The 12,801-nt window shown below is 36.1% G+C and overlaps 1 long non-coding RNA gene across 1 annotated transcript; it reads right to left on the reverse strand.

The window, feature by feature from the left end:
* Nucleotides 1-660: 660 nt before the first annotated feature.
* LOC124276756 lies at nt 661-11,690 on the reverse strand. The gene is made up of 5 exons (XR_006898654.1): nt 11,521-11,690; nt 10,436-10,816; nt 9,234-9,355; nt 8,474-8,564; nt 661-1,246 (listed from the first exon to the last, which is right to left on the reverse strand). It is a non-coding gene; the product is annotated as an uncharacterized LOC124276756 (long non-coding RNA).
* Between the last annotated feature and the right edge of the window lie 1,111 nt (nt 11,691-12,801).

Below are 12,801 nucleotides of genomic sequence, written 5' to 3' on the forward strand. Positions count from 1 at the left end.
ATTGGATGTTGAAGCTAGTTGCATTTGGAAAGCGTGAAGTTTGTTCACTTGCTGTCTTTCTCCCAACCTGGCAAGGTGGTTTGAAAGTCATGGATGGAGGATTTTGACTTTGGTGAATTACAGGTTAGTTACACTTGGTTTTATATAAAAGGAATAAACTCACAAAAATATGTTTAATTGTTGAAAGGTAAATTCAGTATTTATTGTAACTGAATTTATGCATTTTGGTGGAGGTATATTTTGACCTATGGTTAGAAATTGTTGGTGTCAATAATTTCACTTACAATTGATTCAGATTAATGTTTGAGTCCAAACAGATTGTACCTTTACTTTACTGGTGAGAATTAGCATTTCCATGCTATTTAAAACATACATATTTTAGGTCCTTGGTGTTTTGTTGGTGCCTCACAGCATGTGGCCAGTTTGAAACAAGTTGTCCCATAGATGGTAAGACACGTTGATGTTTCATTGTTGTTTTGAAGATGCCAAATGTGTTCCATAATTCCTAAGGATCTTAATATGAAACTGAACCATTGATTTTGTGATGTCAATTTGTTTTGAGTTCTTTTTATATGTTCAGTGGTAGTGCTGTGATTGTTAATTATCTGAACAATGTGCAGTGAAATGAATGTGATAAAATAGGTATTTTGATGGAGTGTTATATATTCATATACATTGTTTCAGACTTGTATTATTTATACAAACTACAGTAATAAACAAGGAACTTGCAGCCTCAACGGAGTTGTGTCGTTGTGAAAGAGCCATCCCGTTACAGTAGTTAGTAGTAGTAGTAGTAGTAGTAGTAGTTGTTGTTGTTGTAGTTGTAGTAGATCGATGCTCATGTTGTTAATCACTGGAGTGTCTGGTCAAGAACTACAAAATATACTACACACTATATGTAGTGGTTATAATCGTAGTGTACTGCTAATTGTATGAGTGTGCATGTTACGGATCAATAAATCATATTCTTTGTTTTACATTATTTTGAATATTACGCAATATGGTGTTATATCTGCTTGGTTTGTTTATTTTCAAAATTATTGTAATGTATTCCATACAAAGGTGAGGATTTACACACATGTAAAGACAAAGTGCATTATATAGTTTCTTTGTGAACTTCCAACACTTCACACATTTGAAATCTGTTCGTATGTTGTCAGGTGTTCGTATATGTTCGAAGGCTGGACAGCATTTCTATCAAGACCCATATATTCTCCTCTAGCGTCAGGGTGTAGGTAATCACCACCTGAAACAGTTACAAGGAATTAGCAGAATCTGGTTATCGAAATCTAATATATAAGTACACAGACTCGGGACTAAGAAAGGATGTGCATGCTACATGACTGTCCCCTGTAGAGTCTGTTATGGAGTGTGTTTTTGTTATTCAAATAACACATTGATTAACTTATTATGGGTCACAAAAGTTTAAACCGCTGACTGTGATTTGAACTAATATCTTGTTTATATTTAGGCTATGTAAGTCCGCCAGTTGAGAGTCGACCGAAGAGCTGCGCTCGGGAGTTACTTCCTCTTTGTTATGCTCCCGGTATGCTGCTTCCGGTGTAAGACTGGCATTCATTCGACTGAATTCTACATGACCGTAGTGTGATCTAAATGGCCCTAGTGAGGCGTAATAATAATAATCCACTATAATAATACTTCTAGAAGTCTCGAGAACTGTGTGATAGGTATATAAGGATATGTTCGACACGAATTTGATGACTGCTCAACTGTCTGCTAACATCGTCCGCTCACCTCATCTCAACTGCCGTGAACAATCTCCGATCAAAACATCGACAAGAAAAAAAGAAAAAGACATTTTGGGGTAACTAATGGACATTTCTCAACCCAAAATTTAACAAATATGTCCAACTCCAGAAGAAGTAATCGGGGTAAGACTATCAATGAACAACCCACGAACACTACCGGAGATAAATCAGACGAAATATTATTACACCGAAGCTCGTACAGTGCCACAGGTATCGCCCACAACTACGAACACGTCAGCGAGGCAGACCGCCATTACTGACTACGTGGACAAGTCCGACCTCAAGCAGTTCATAGCCTCGGCTCTTCAGGACCAAACAGCTCAACTTATGAGTAAAATGGACACCATGAATACAGAAATAAAGGAACTCCATAATGAGACCTCCAGTATCCTCGAATCTGTTCAGTATAACGCCGAACAAATCCAGATCAACTCAAGTGAGATAGACCGACTCAAAACAGAGATGAACGAGATGAAGAATGATTTTGAAAAACGTTTTCTAATCCAAGAGTTGTATTCAAGGAAAAACAATCTTCTTATCTATGGAGTACCAGAAGATAAAGAGCCAGCGCCTGCAGTGAGGGAGGTAATTACATTATTAGGCCTCAAGGATGCGAGTGAGATACAGTTTGTAAATGTGCATAGACTTCCCCGAAAAAGTACCGATCCAGCCAGAAGAAAGTTACAGTCCGCCCTGACCTCCCAGTGCCCCTGAAGAAACAAAGAGGTCGCCTGGCTAACCGAGCGTTTGAGCTCAGAAAAAAATACAATGTGCAAACTCGAATTCTGGAGAGAGGAATAGACATCAGCCTTCAAACCAGAAAAAGTTCACGAGACGAATGGAGAACAATCGACGTTGATCAAACACCGTAATACGAACACCACAACATCAAAATGCATGGAGCTAACTACGACGTTTTTGTTTACCTTTTCTCTCTTCAAATTTGTGCAACACTGTTTGGACGGATCACACACTTTATTGGACATTTCTAAGACTCTGCTCAAATGTGTCTATGAGTAAGTAAGTACTCAGATCAGTAGTAAAACTACCATTTATGAACAACTGAACTCTCGTAAGTCTTTGTTTTATAAACATTACCACGTGCTTTTCTATTTTTAGTAATGTTATTCACTTCGGAACTACTAGACCGGAAGTTGAATCTTGTTTACAGTTTCACACGTGAGTTATGTTACATTTTCTGTTTTAAGATGATAGGTTATACAGTTTATACATGACTATGTCACGAATAACCATTTGATCCTTTGTTAGAGGATTTATAACTTTTGCATTTGTTATTAAATCAAACTTACGTAAGTTCCAGTAGACTTTAGGTAAACCGAACTGATTTAAGTGATATGTTAATTCCGACCTCGACCTTTAAGGTCAAGGTTATGTTTATGTCGTGTTTGGCAGACACATTCGATGCAGTTCAGACTATATTCACGTTCACGGGTTGAGAGGATATAGCACAAATGCCTCTTTCTTTGTTTTTATGTTTGTACATAGTTTCTTTTTATATCATCTTTTTTCTAGAATCAAGTACAGCTTCTTTTTCAGATCTTCCTTTTCAACAGCTCTCAGTGCTTATGTTTACTACATCATATTTTTAGTAGTCTTCCAAATATTAAGACATTGTTTCTCAACAATTTACATCAAATGATCTAACATGTCTTGAAATACAGAATATATGCATATATCATGTTACAAAACTCAAACGTAATCCTAGAGATTTCAATTATATCTCAATACTTAAAAATACTTTGATTTTAGCATGGTTATCAGATGGATAATATAAAAAAAATAAGGACTATTTCTGCTAACTGTAGGGGTCTGGCAAATAAAAATAAAAGGAAAGAAGTTATGAATCTCTATAGAAAGAAATCATACTCAATAATTTGCTTACAAGATATCCATATAGCCAAAGAAGATGTGAATAAAATGAAAAATGAATGGGGATTGCAGAGTATAATTGCACCTTTCAAGTCCAATTCAAGAGGTGTTGCAATACTTTTCAATAATAATATTGATCATACTATACATAAAACTCTGGAAGATGAAGGTGGAAATTTTATTATTGCAGACATAACTGTAGAAGATAAAAGATTTACCCGTCACAAACCTTTATGGACCAAATATTGATGACCCACTATTTTATGTAAAGCTTTTCGAAAGTATATCCAATTTTGAGAATGAATCTCTGGTTATGGTAGGAGATTGGAATCTGGTTCTTGATCCTTCCATTGATTTAGAAAATTACAAAAATATCAACAATCCCAAGGCCAGAAAAGTAGTTTTAGACACAATTGCAGCTTATGATCTTGTGGATATTTGGCTATAAAACGGACCACTCAGCTATTACCTACTCTTTTCAAATACTATTAACCAAGAAAGAGGGCGGGGATATTGGAAATTTAATACGTCTTTATTGTTACAACCTGAATATAGTGAACTTGTTAGATCCATATTAAAGGACACAGTTGAAGAATATTCAGATATTGATGTATATGATGAAAATGCTAATGACCTTAATATAAAACTTAAGATTGATGATAGTTTATTTTTAGAAACCTTCCTTATGAATGTTAGGGGGAAAATCAATTTCATTTTCAACCTTTCTAAAAAGGAAAACCATTGATAAAACCACAGAATTAGAAACTAAAATTAAAGACTATGAAGAATCAATAAGAAAGGACTTTCAAACTATAGATGAAAATTTATTATCTGAACTTGCAAAATATCAATTTGAACTACAACAAATTAAAGACGATGAAATAAGGGGTATACAGCTCAGAAACAGAATTTTATTGTATGAAGAGGGGAAAAGCCAACCAAGTATTTTTGTAACCTAGAAAATAGAAATTATGTCAGCAAAGCAATAAATAAGATTGTCACGGATAACAATGACGAAATTACTGGACAGCTTTTCTATCTTAAATGAAGTAAAAAACATTTTACAAAACAACTTTACTCTTCTGGCAGGAAATATGAGGATGAAACTTGTTTACAAGATGTGGCAACTCCCACTTTAACTGGCCATCTTAGAAACAAATTAGAAAAAGATATTGACATGGAAGAAATAACATTGGCTGTTAAACATATGAAAAATAACAAAAGCCCAGGTGTAGATGGATTTCCAATAGATTTCTTTAAATATTTTGGAAAGACCTTAAATATTGGATCTATAGATTTATTAAAGAAATTTTAATAAGAATCAAATGTCTTTCACAATGAAAAAGAGGTGTTATTACATGTATACCCAAGCCAGATAAAAACAGAACCCTTTAAAAACTGGAGACCAATAACTTTTATTGAATTCACTGTATAAAATAGTAGGTACTTGTATTTCTAATCGGTTAAAAACAACCCTGTACTCTCTTATACATGAAAATCAGACTGGTTTTATACCTGGTAGAAATATAAGCGAAAAACACAAGACTACTCTATGACATTATGTTTGAGAGACAAAAGAAGAGACATCCCAGGTTTATTAATTTTGATCGATTTTGAAAAGGCTTTTGATACTGTCTCTAAAGATTTTATAAATTTGTATTAGAAATGTTTGGTTTTGGTCCCCAAATTATTAGGTGGATAAATATCCTAACCTATAATACAACTTCTTGTGTTATTCAAAATGGACATCTCTCAGAATTCTTTTCAAATGAACGGGGCTGTAGACAAGGGGATCCGTTATCACCATATCTTTCCTTTTTGTAGCTGAAATCCTTGGATGCATGATAAGACAAAATGAAAATATCAAAGGTATAGTAATTGATGATACAGAGTATAAATTAGGACAATATGCAGATGATAATTGAGTTGTTTTTAGATGGTACAGAAAAATGTCTATATTCTGCTGTTGATGCAATTCATACTTTCTACAGGATGTCAGGACTAAAAAATAAATATTGATAAGACTAAAGCTATCTGATTGGATCTAAAGCAGGTAGTGGTGATAAACTATGTCAGGATTTGAATATTGAATGGCGAAAAATGAATTTGTTGTTCTGGGAATTATACTTAATGCTGAACTGAAGGATCTATGGATCATCAATACAAAGAAAAGACTAGAGGAAATTAACAGATTATTGGCAGTGTGGAGAAAAAAAAAGACATTTAACATTAATCGGCAAAATCACTGTTATCAAGACACTAGCTATGTCAAAATTAGTTCATATTTTCAATACTTTACCAAACCCACCCTAAGATTTTGTTACCTCCCTTGATAAAATATTTTTTCAAATTCATATGGACTGACAAAACTGACAAAATTAAGAGAAGTACCTTTGAAAAAGATTATATACATGGGGGTTTAAGAATGATCGACATAAAACCTTTATCAATGCCTTGAAACTATCCACTTTGAGACTTTATTTAAGAAAATCATCAATATGTAATCCATGCAATTTTCCCTTACATGATATCATGAAATTTGGTGCTAACTTCTATAATATTGCTGATATTCATAATCCATATTGGAAAGATGTTTTAAAAGCATGGAACATGTATTGTACTAACATTACCATAGAGGAAAACAACATTGATGAAATTTTAGCACAGCCATTATGGTTTAATCATAATTTTAAATACCAAAATCATTATATCAGTCATTGGGCAAATAAAGGACTATTAACCATCAGAGACATGTGTGATGACGAAGGTTTGATGTCTTTGAATCTTTAAAAAGTAATTATGCAATAAAAGGGACAGAATTAGATCATAGATATGTTCTAAATAATATACCTGAATCATGGAAAATACAATAACAAATCACAGGTGTATAAATAACTATGACATGAATCTTAACACCTATCAAAAATAATTTTATGAAATCATTGCAAGGATCAAGATTATTTTATGATATATTGTTATTTAACAATAATAACCCTCATATGTGTCATAAATGGGAGAATGTGTTTGAAGATACTCACTTTGATTGGCCAATGATTTTCAAGTCTTACAGACAAGACATTAATGATGTAAAACTCTTAGAGTTCCAATATAAATTTTACACGGTATTATCTATACCAAAAAGGAACTTTAAAAAATGAACCTTATCCAGAGCGCCTCATGCAGCTTTTGTAAAGATGCAGATGAAAAACTTGTGCCATGTTTACTGGGAATGTAGTGAAACTAAGAAGTTTTGGAAGGATCTTCAAATTTGGATTAACACTTATTTGATACAAAAAGTCAATTTGACAAAATATTTGGTGTATTTTGGCTCCTTAAGTAAAACCCATTACTTAATCATATAATCATTTCAGCAAAAGACAGATCTACGTCTCTTCTTGGAAAACAATATTCCAAAATGCGATAACTTTATAAAGACTTTAAAAGATATTTTTCTGTTGAAAGCTTCATTGCCAAAAGGAAGAATATAATGAAGAAATTTGCTAATAAATGGCATCCATTATTCCCAGTATTCAAACCTGACCTGTGTATGCAGCAAACCGGGCTTCTTTATAAAATCTTGATCTGTTTCCCTTTGAAAAATTATCATTGTTTTAGTTATATATTGACTAGTTAGTTAATGGCACTGGTGTAACTTTGGGGAACACATATTATAGGTTGATATAAGACACAATATACAACACAATAAGCCGGATGTTGCGGAAATATATAACACAACACATTGGATGTGACATAAGACACAGCATGACACTATATACAACACATGTTAGATAAGACATATTTACAATGTATATCAGATAATACACTATGTACAACACGATAGATGTACAACACGATAGATTGGCCGTGACACTACAATATGCTATGTCGGGTGTTGCACTATATACAGTATGATATGTCAGATGTGGCGCTATATACAACGTGGTATGTCAGATGTGGCGCCGTATACAACAAAATATGTTGAATGTGTATGCAATATACAACATGATATGTTGGATGTGACACAATATACAGCTTGATATGTCAGATGTGGTGCTATAAACAATATGATATGTTCATATATGATGCTATTTACAACTTGACATATGGGATGTAATACTATATACTTATGATATATCAGATATGACATTATATACAACTTATGATGGAAAAAAAAAAAAAACAACCCCAAAACTACTAATAACGAAACACTTCAAGCATATGAACTTAGAGCATCAAAATACCTCCCAATTCAGTAAGATATATATTTTTGTAGGATTTCCCCATGTACTATGACATTATATATATGTGTTGTAAACTCAACCTTTGTTATTGTATACATGTGTAAATGTATGTGAAAATTGTATATATGTTGTATACGGCCTGTGGCTTATAGACAATAAAAGACTTTTGACTTTGAAAAAACAAAAACAAAAACTATGGACATTTAGTTAACATTTTAGATTTGTGACCAAATATTTTAGATTTGTAACTCCAAGCATTGTATTAGAAATATGTACTGTCATTCTTTGTAACCTTGCTCATTGTTTATTCAATATATCATTGAATGTTTTAGACTTGTCTGTATTTCATTTTGCTGGTATAAAGAGAACTCACAAACCTATTGTGATTTGGCACATTCTAAACCATAACAAGTCTCTGATTGCTGTCATGAACATCTACAATATACTACAGCTAGTGCAAAATGGTGTACTAGGACGAATGAACATTGAACCCCTTCATCTCTGTGAACTACCTGCTGTGCTCATACATGATTACAGGATGTACATGCAGTGCAGGGGCATATTGGCCATTACCAGAAGCAGATCCTTCTGAGTCCACTGCAACATTGTCCGCAGCCTGGTGCATAGTTCCGTCAGGAGGGTGGCGCAGTGTTGATTCAGATACCTGTATATCCAACAAGAAACAAACATAGAAACATATTTCATTCAAAATGTAGTTTAGCTTCCTGAGGGTTGATAACGTATGCATATTTAAATGGTGGTAGCAATATATGGGTGAACAGTGAGGGCGACATTCTGGTGTAGTTCTACCACCGCTATCAAGCAAGTGATTTTATACCATTTGTTTGAACCTACTCCGAAAGTGTCGGTGTCACTATAATAAAGACGTTCTTCATCAATATATTGTATCTCCTTCCAACGCCAACTTCTAAATGCCTCTCAAAGAATTTATTTATATTCAGTTGTGTCTACATATGTAGGTTATGGTCTTGGCCTATGACTCAGTGTAACCAACTACAAGTGCAGGTTGTGTGTCTTGTTCCAGGTGATATATTCATCGTGAAATTACAAAACAATTCTAAAGAGTTGTTATCGTTCAAATACAGATGAGCATTTGTATGATCACAGATAACTTAGTCTCATATCTCAAAGTGACACGTTCACGTTGGATATTTTGGATATATCCTTCCTCAGTGAATGTTATCTGTTTACAACATGTGACTACGTCCTCTCCTTCTCTAGCATAGTCACACACACGTGTTGTGGTCTACCCCGAACTGTGACATACATACTGGGACGGTAACGATACTGATTGCTGCTATAGTCGATTTACCTTTCTTTTGAAACGGAAGACGATGATGATGGCAAACTACGACGATTAGAACCAGGCTGACAACTACAGCAGCAATAATAATTGAGTTGAGGCTGTGGGTACTTCATCACTTGGTGTTATTTCTGCAACACAGGGTGTTTCAAGCTTTAATCAGATATATACTTGAAATTACACCCCAAAGTAAGATGAAATATGCACTTGGAGAAGGCTGTGGCTCTGTTAAAAGCCACATTGATGAAATATGATCAATCCGACGATTGCTACACACGTGAATGTTTACGAAGTATACATAACTACTACTAAGTCTCCACCAGACCGCCAACCGCCGCATAATCATGAATTGGGACACACAGCCGTCTTATAGGCTTTCATATAATGGATCGAAAGAAGACAGGATATTACAATAACGGCAAAGTAATAATATATGCAGTAATGTAAATGAACAACTTCTGATATTAAATTTGAAATTGAATTGTTTTCATTACAGTCAAGTCCTGAAAATACGCTTCAGAACTGATATACGCATCCGCACTGAAAAAGCGTTGTGAACGCATTCATAATATGTCAATACATTTCAAAATATTTGTGGTGTTTTTTGGAACGACCAACTATACATGTATTTAGTTTCGGGCTTTACAGATATCTCGATAGATGTAATATTGGCGTATGGAATGACATTCACAAGGTGTTGTTGTGTGGATAGTTACAGCCGATTATCTGATCTTGATAACTAGATGTTTTGTCAAGGAATTCCTCAAAGTTTCAATATCTTACTTGTGTATCATTAGTATATTATGACATGCTGAAATACAATACGAACCAATGAAGACTAGATAATTCAGTATCATCCTATTGTGTAAATTGCCCAGTCTATGTAGATGTTTGATCTTAGTAACTGAAGTAGATTACATAAGATATACAATATGTGTTTGGAACATCTTGGTGAGGAAAATATATTCCTAATGTCACTTCTTCAAGAAATAAAAATCGTACGAGTGTGTGTTTGTCTGTGTCTGTGTGTGTGTGTGTGTGCGAGCGTGTGTGTGTGTGTGTGTGTGTGAGTGTATGTGTGAATGTGTGTGTCTGTGTCTTGTGTATGTGTGTATATGTGTGTATGTGTGCCTGTGTATGTCTCTGTGTATGTATGTGTGTTATGATTACAGATACATCCGGTTTATATACAATTGTAGCAATAAACTCACCTAGGCTTTGAACATGAAGCCCAATGTACTGGCTTTGATATCGATATTTGTGCTCGAATGACGATACAGAACCAATCAGCCTCAAAACTGGTATCGACCTCTCTTATCCTCAGCTTGAATTGACCATCTTCACAATCCGTTTGTTCTACAGACAGGCGTGGTAATGTCTGAATCTTCAGTCCACATCTGCCATTGAAGTACTGAACCTCTGCCGTTTTATCTCGCTGGTTGTTTCTGTACCATTCGACATGCGGACATTATTTTCTGTAGCAGGTCTGCGACACACGAAAGTTATATTCCGACCTGATGTTACCGTTCTATTTGTACCGTTACTGGGTGGAGAAAACACTGTTATTCTTTGATGCGCGTCGAAGATGATTTCTGAAGGGTAGAAAAAAAATTCCCGTCCAGTACTGCACATGTACCGTTGTCAACAGCCGTTATAACTTATAATCAAGTCACGATGCCTACACCTAGCTCACTGACTGTAACATCAAGACAGCGTGGTAAGATCCGGATGGCATACGTCGTCTCAATATAGTATTATTTAAACTTGGTTGATTGCTTGTCATCGCAGCTCCACCTACCAGACAGTTGCTTACTATTGACCACCTGATTGTCTGGTCAAGTCTCGATTATATACATTATTATATCGCCTTCATATAGATGGAATATTGCTGGGGGCTGAGAAACAAACAACATAACTTGGACAGGTGTGATTATTCAGGTATAATAGTGCAAAATAGGGTGTCATCTGGGATTTCTTTACCACCACCACCACCCACCCCTCTCACTCTGTGCTATGTTCTTTTCTCTCTATCAGCAACCCTATCAGCACAAATAAAAGAACTGAAATGATCAAATTCCATGCCAATGCTGAATACAAGATAACGGTTACTGTAATCATTCCCTTCCTTCTAAACCGCCTCCGTGGTGTGATGGTTGGAGCGTCTGCCCGGAGAGCAGAAGTTCGCGGGTTACAACCAGTAAATATCGCTATAACGTTGAACGGATTACGCATATGGTCTAAACATTTAGAAACTACATATCTCTTATAAGTGAAACGAATGAAGTTTGATACCGACCCTGCTGTGCTCCTGTCAAGCCATATGTGTACAGCGACATAGCCAGCCCATACCACAGAGCTCGGTGTTTGTCAAGTCCCATGGTGTGGGAATACGTGTGTATATGTGACTGTCGTACAGTGCATCTTCATCATCGAATGAGTTCACGTCACCAGCATCCTTCCCTTAAGGACCATTCTGGGAGACCACGTGACCTCTTGTGAACATTACATCACCCTTCCGGTGTAAGTGTCAGTCTGTTGTGACACATTCACTATGGGGATATTACGGAAATATGTTGTAAATGACCTGAATAAATCAGAACAGCAAGTGAGACCTTTGGGTTGAGGGGGTTAAGGGACCGTTCATAATTTTTATGACTAGAGCGGGTGATGATGATTTTTATGGAGAAGCATGTACTATGTGAATGACCCCCTAAAATGTATGTGGACCGCCTCCGTGATGTAGTGGTTAGAGCGTCCGCCCAGAGAGCGGAAGGTCGCGGGTTTGATCTCCGACCGCGTCATACCAAAGACGATAAAATATGGTACTTGTTGGTCCCTGCCTCGCGCTCGGCATTAATGGGTACAACAAGGACTGGTCGGCTCGGAGTCAGTATACTGTGTCTGAGTGGGGTATTCATGCTTCACTGCGGCATGGTATCTCAGTGGGCTAGCACTATAAAACCAGCTTCAGTCTGGGCTAGTACAAGCAGCCGCACTTACACATACACACGCATGCACCTCGTCATATGAGCGAAATATTCTCAAGCACGACGTAAAACTCAATTTCACCTCACCTCACCTAAAATGTATGTACAAAGTAAGCGACCCTCCACCCCCCCCCCTGCATGTCCTGTACAAAACAATGACCCCTTTGTTGTAATGTAAAAATCGCGGCCTCCCCTAATATATGAGTACTAACCCCACAACCCACCCCCACCCCTCCACCCCCACACGAACACCTTCCCTTCCAAGAACAAAATGGGTGACCCCATTAAAATCATCCATCAATAATGAACGGTCCCTACTGATCACTACAGCTGTACGAGGACCTTCTTCGGAAAATGTAATCTGGGCGTATGGTTGTAAGCACTGACTGCGAGCCAGGCCGTCAAGGTCTGATCAGCTAGTCTAAGATTGTGTACACCTGAAGTTCATTCACCTTTGCAATATCGTTTTTCTTGTACACAGACTGTACCTTGATGTATCAAAAGGTTTATGTATGGTATATATAAGAATGTATGTGTTAAATTGTTTTGCATGTTCGTCGTTGAGCAATAGAACTGAATCATATCCGCTC

The sequence above is a fragment of the Haliotis rubra genome, unplaced genomic scaffold (assembly GCF_003918875.1).
Source record: "Haliotis rubra isolate DU_JTF1 unplaced genomic scaffold, ASM391887v1 Scf2127, whole genome shotgun sequence".
In the NCBI taxonomy this organism is placed as follows: domain Eukaryota; kingdom Metazoa; phylum Mollusca; class Gastropoda; order Lepetellida; family Haliotidae; genus Haliotis; species Haliotis rubra.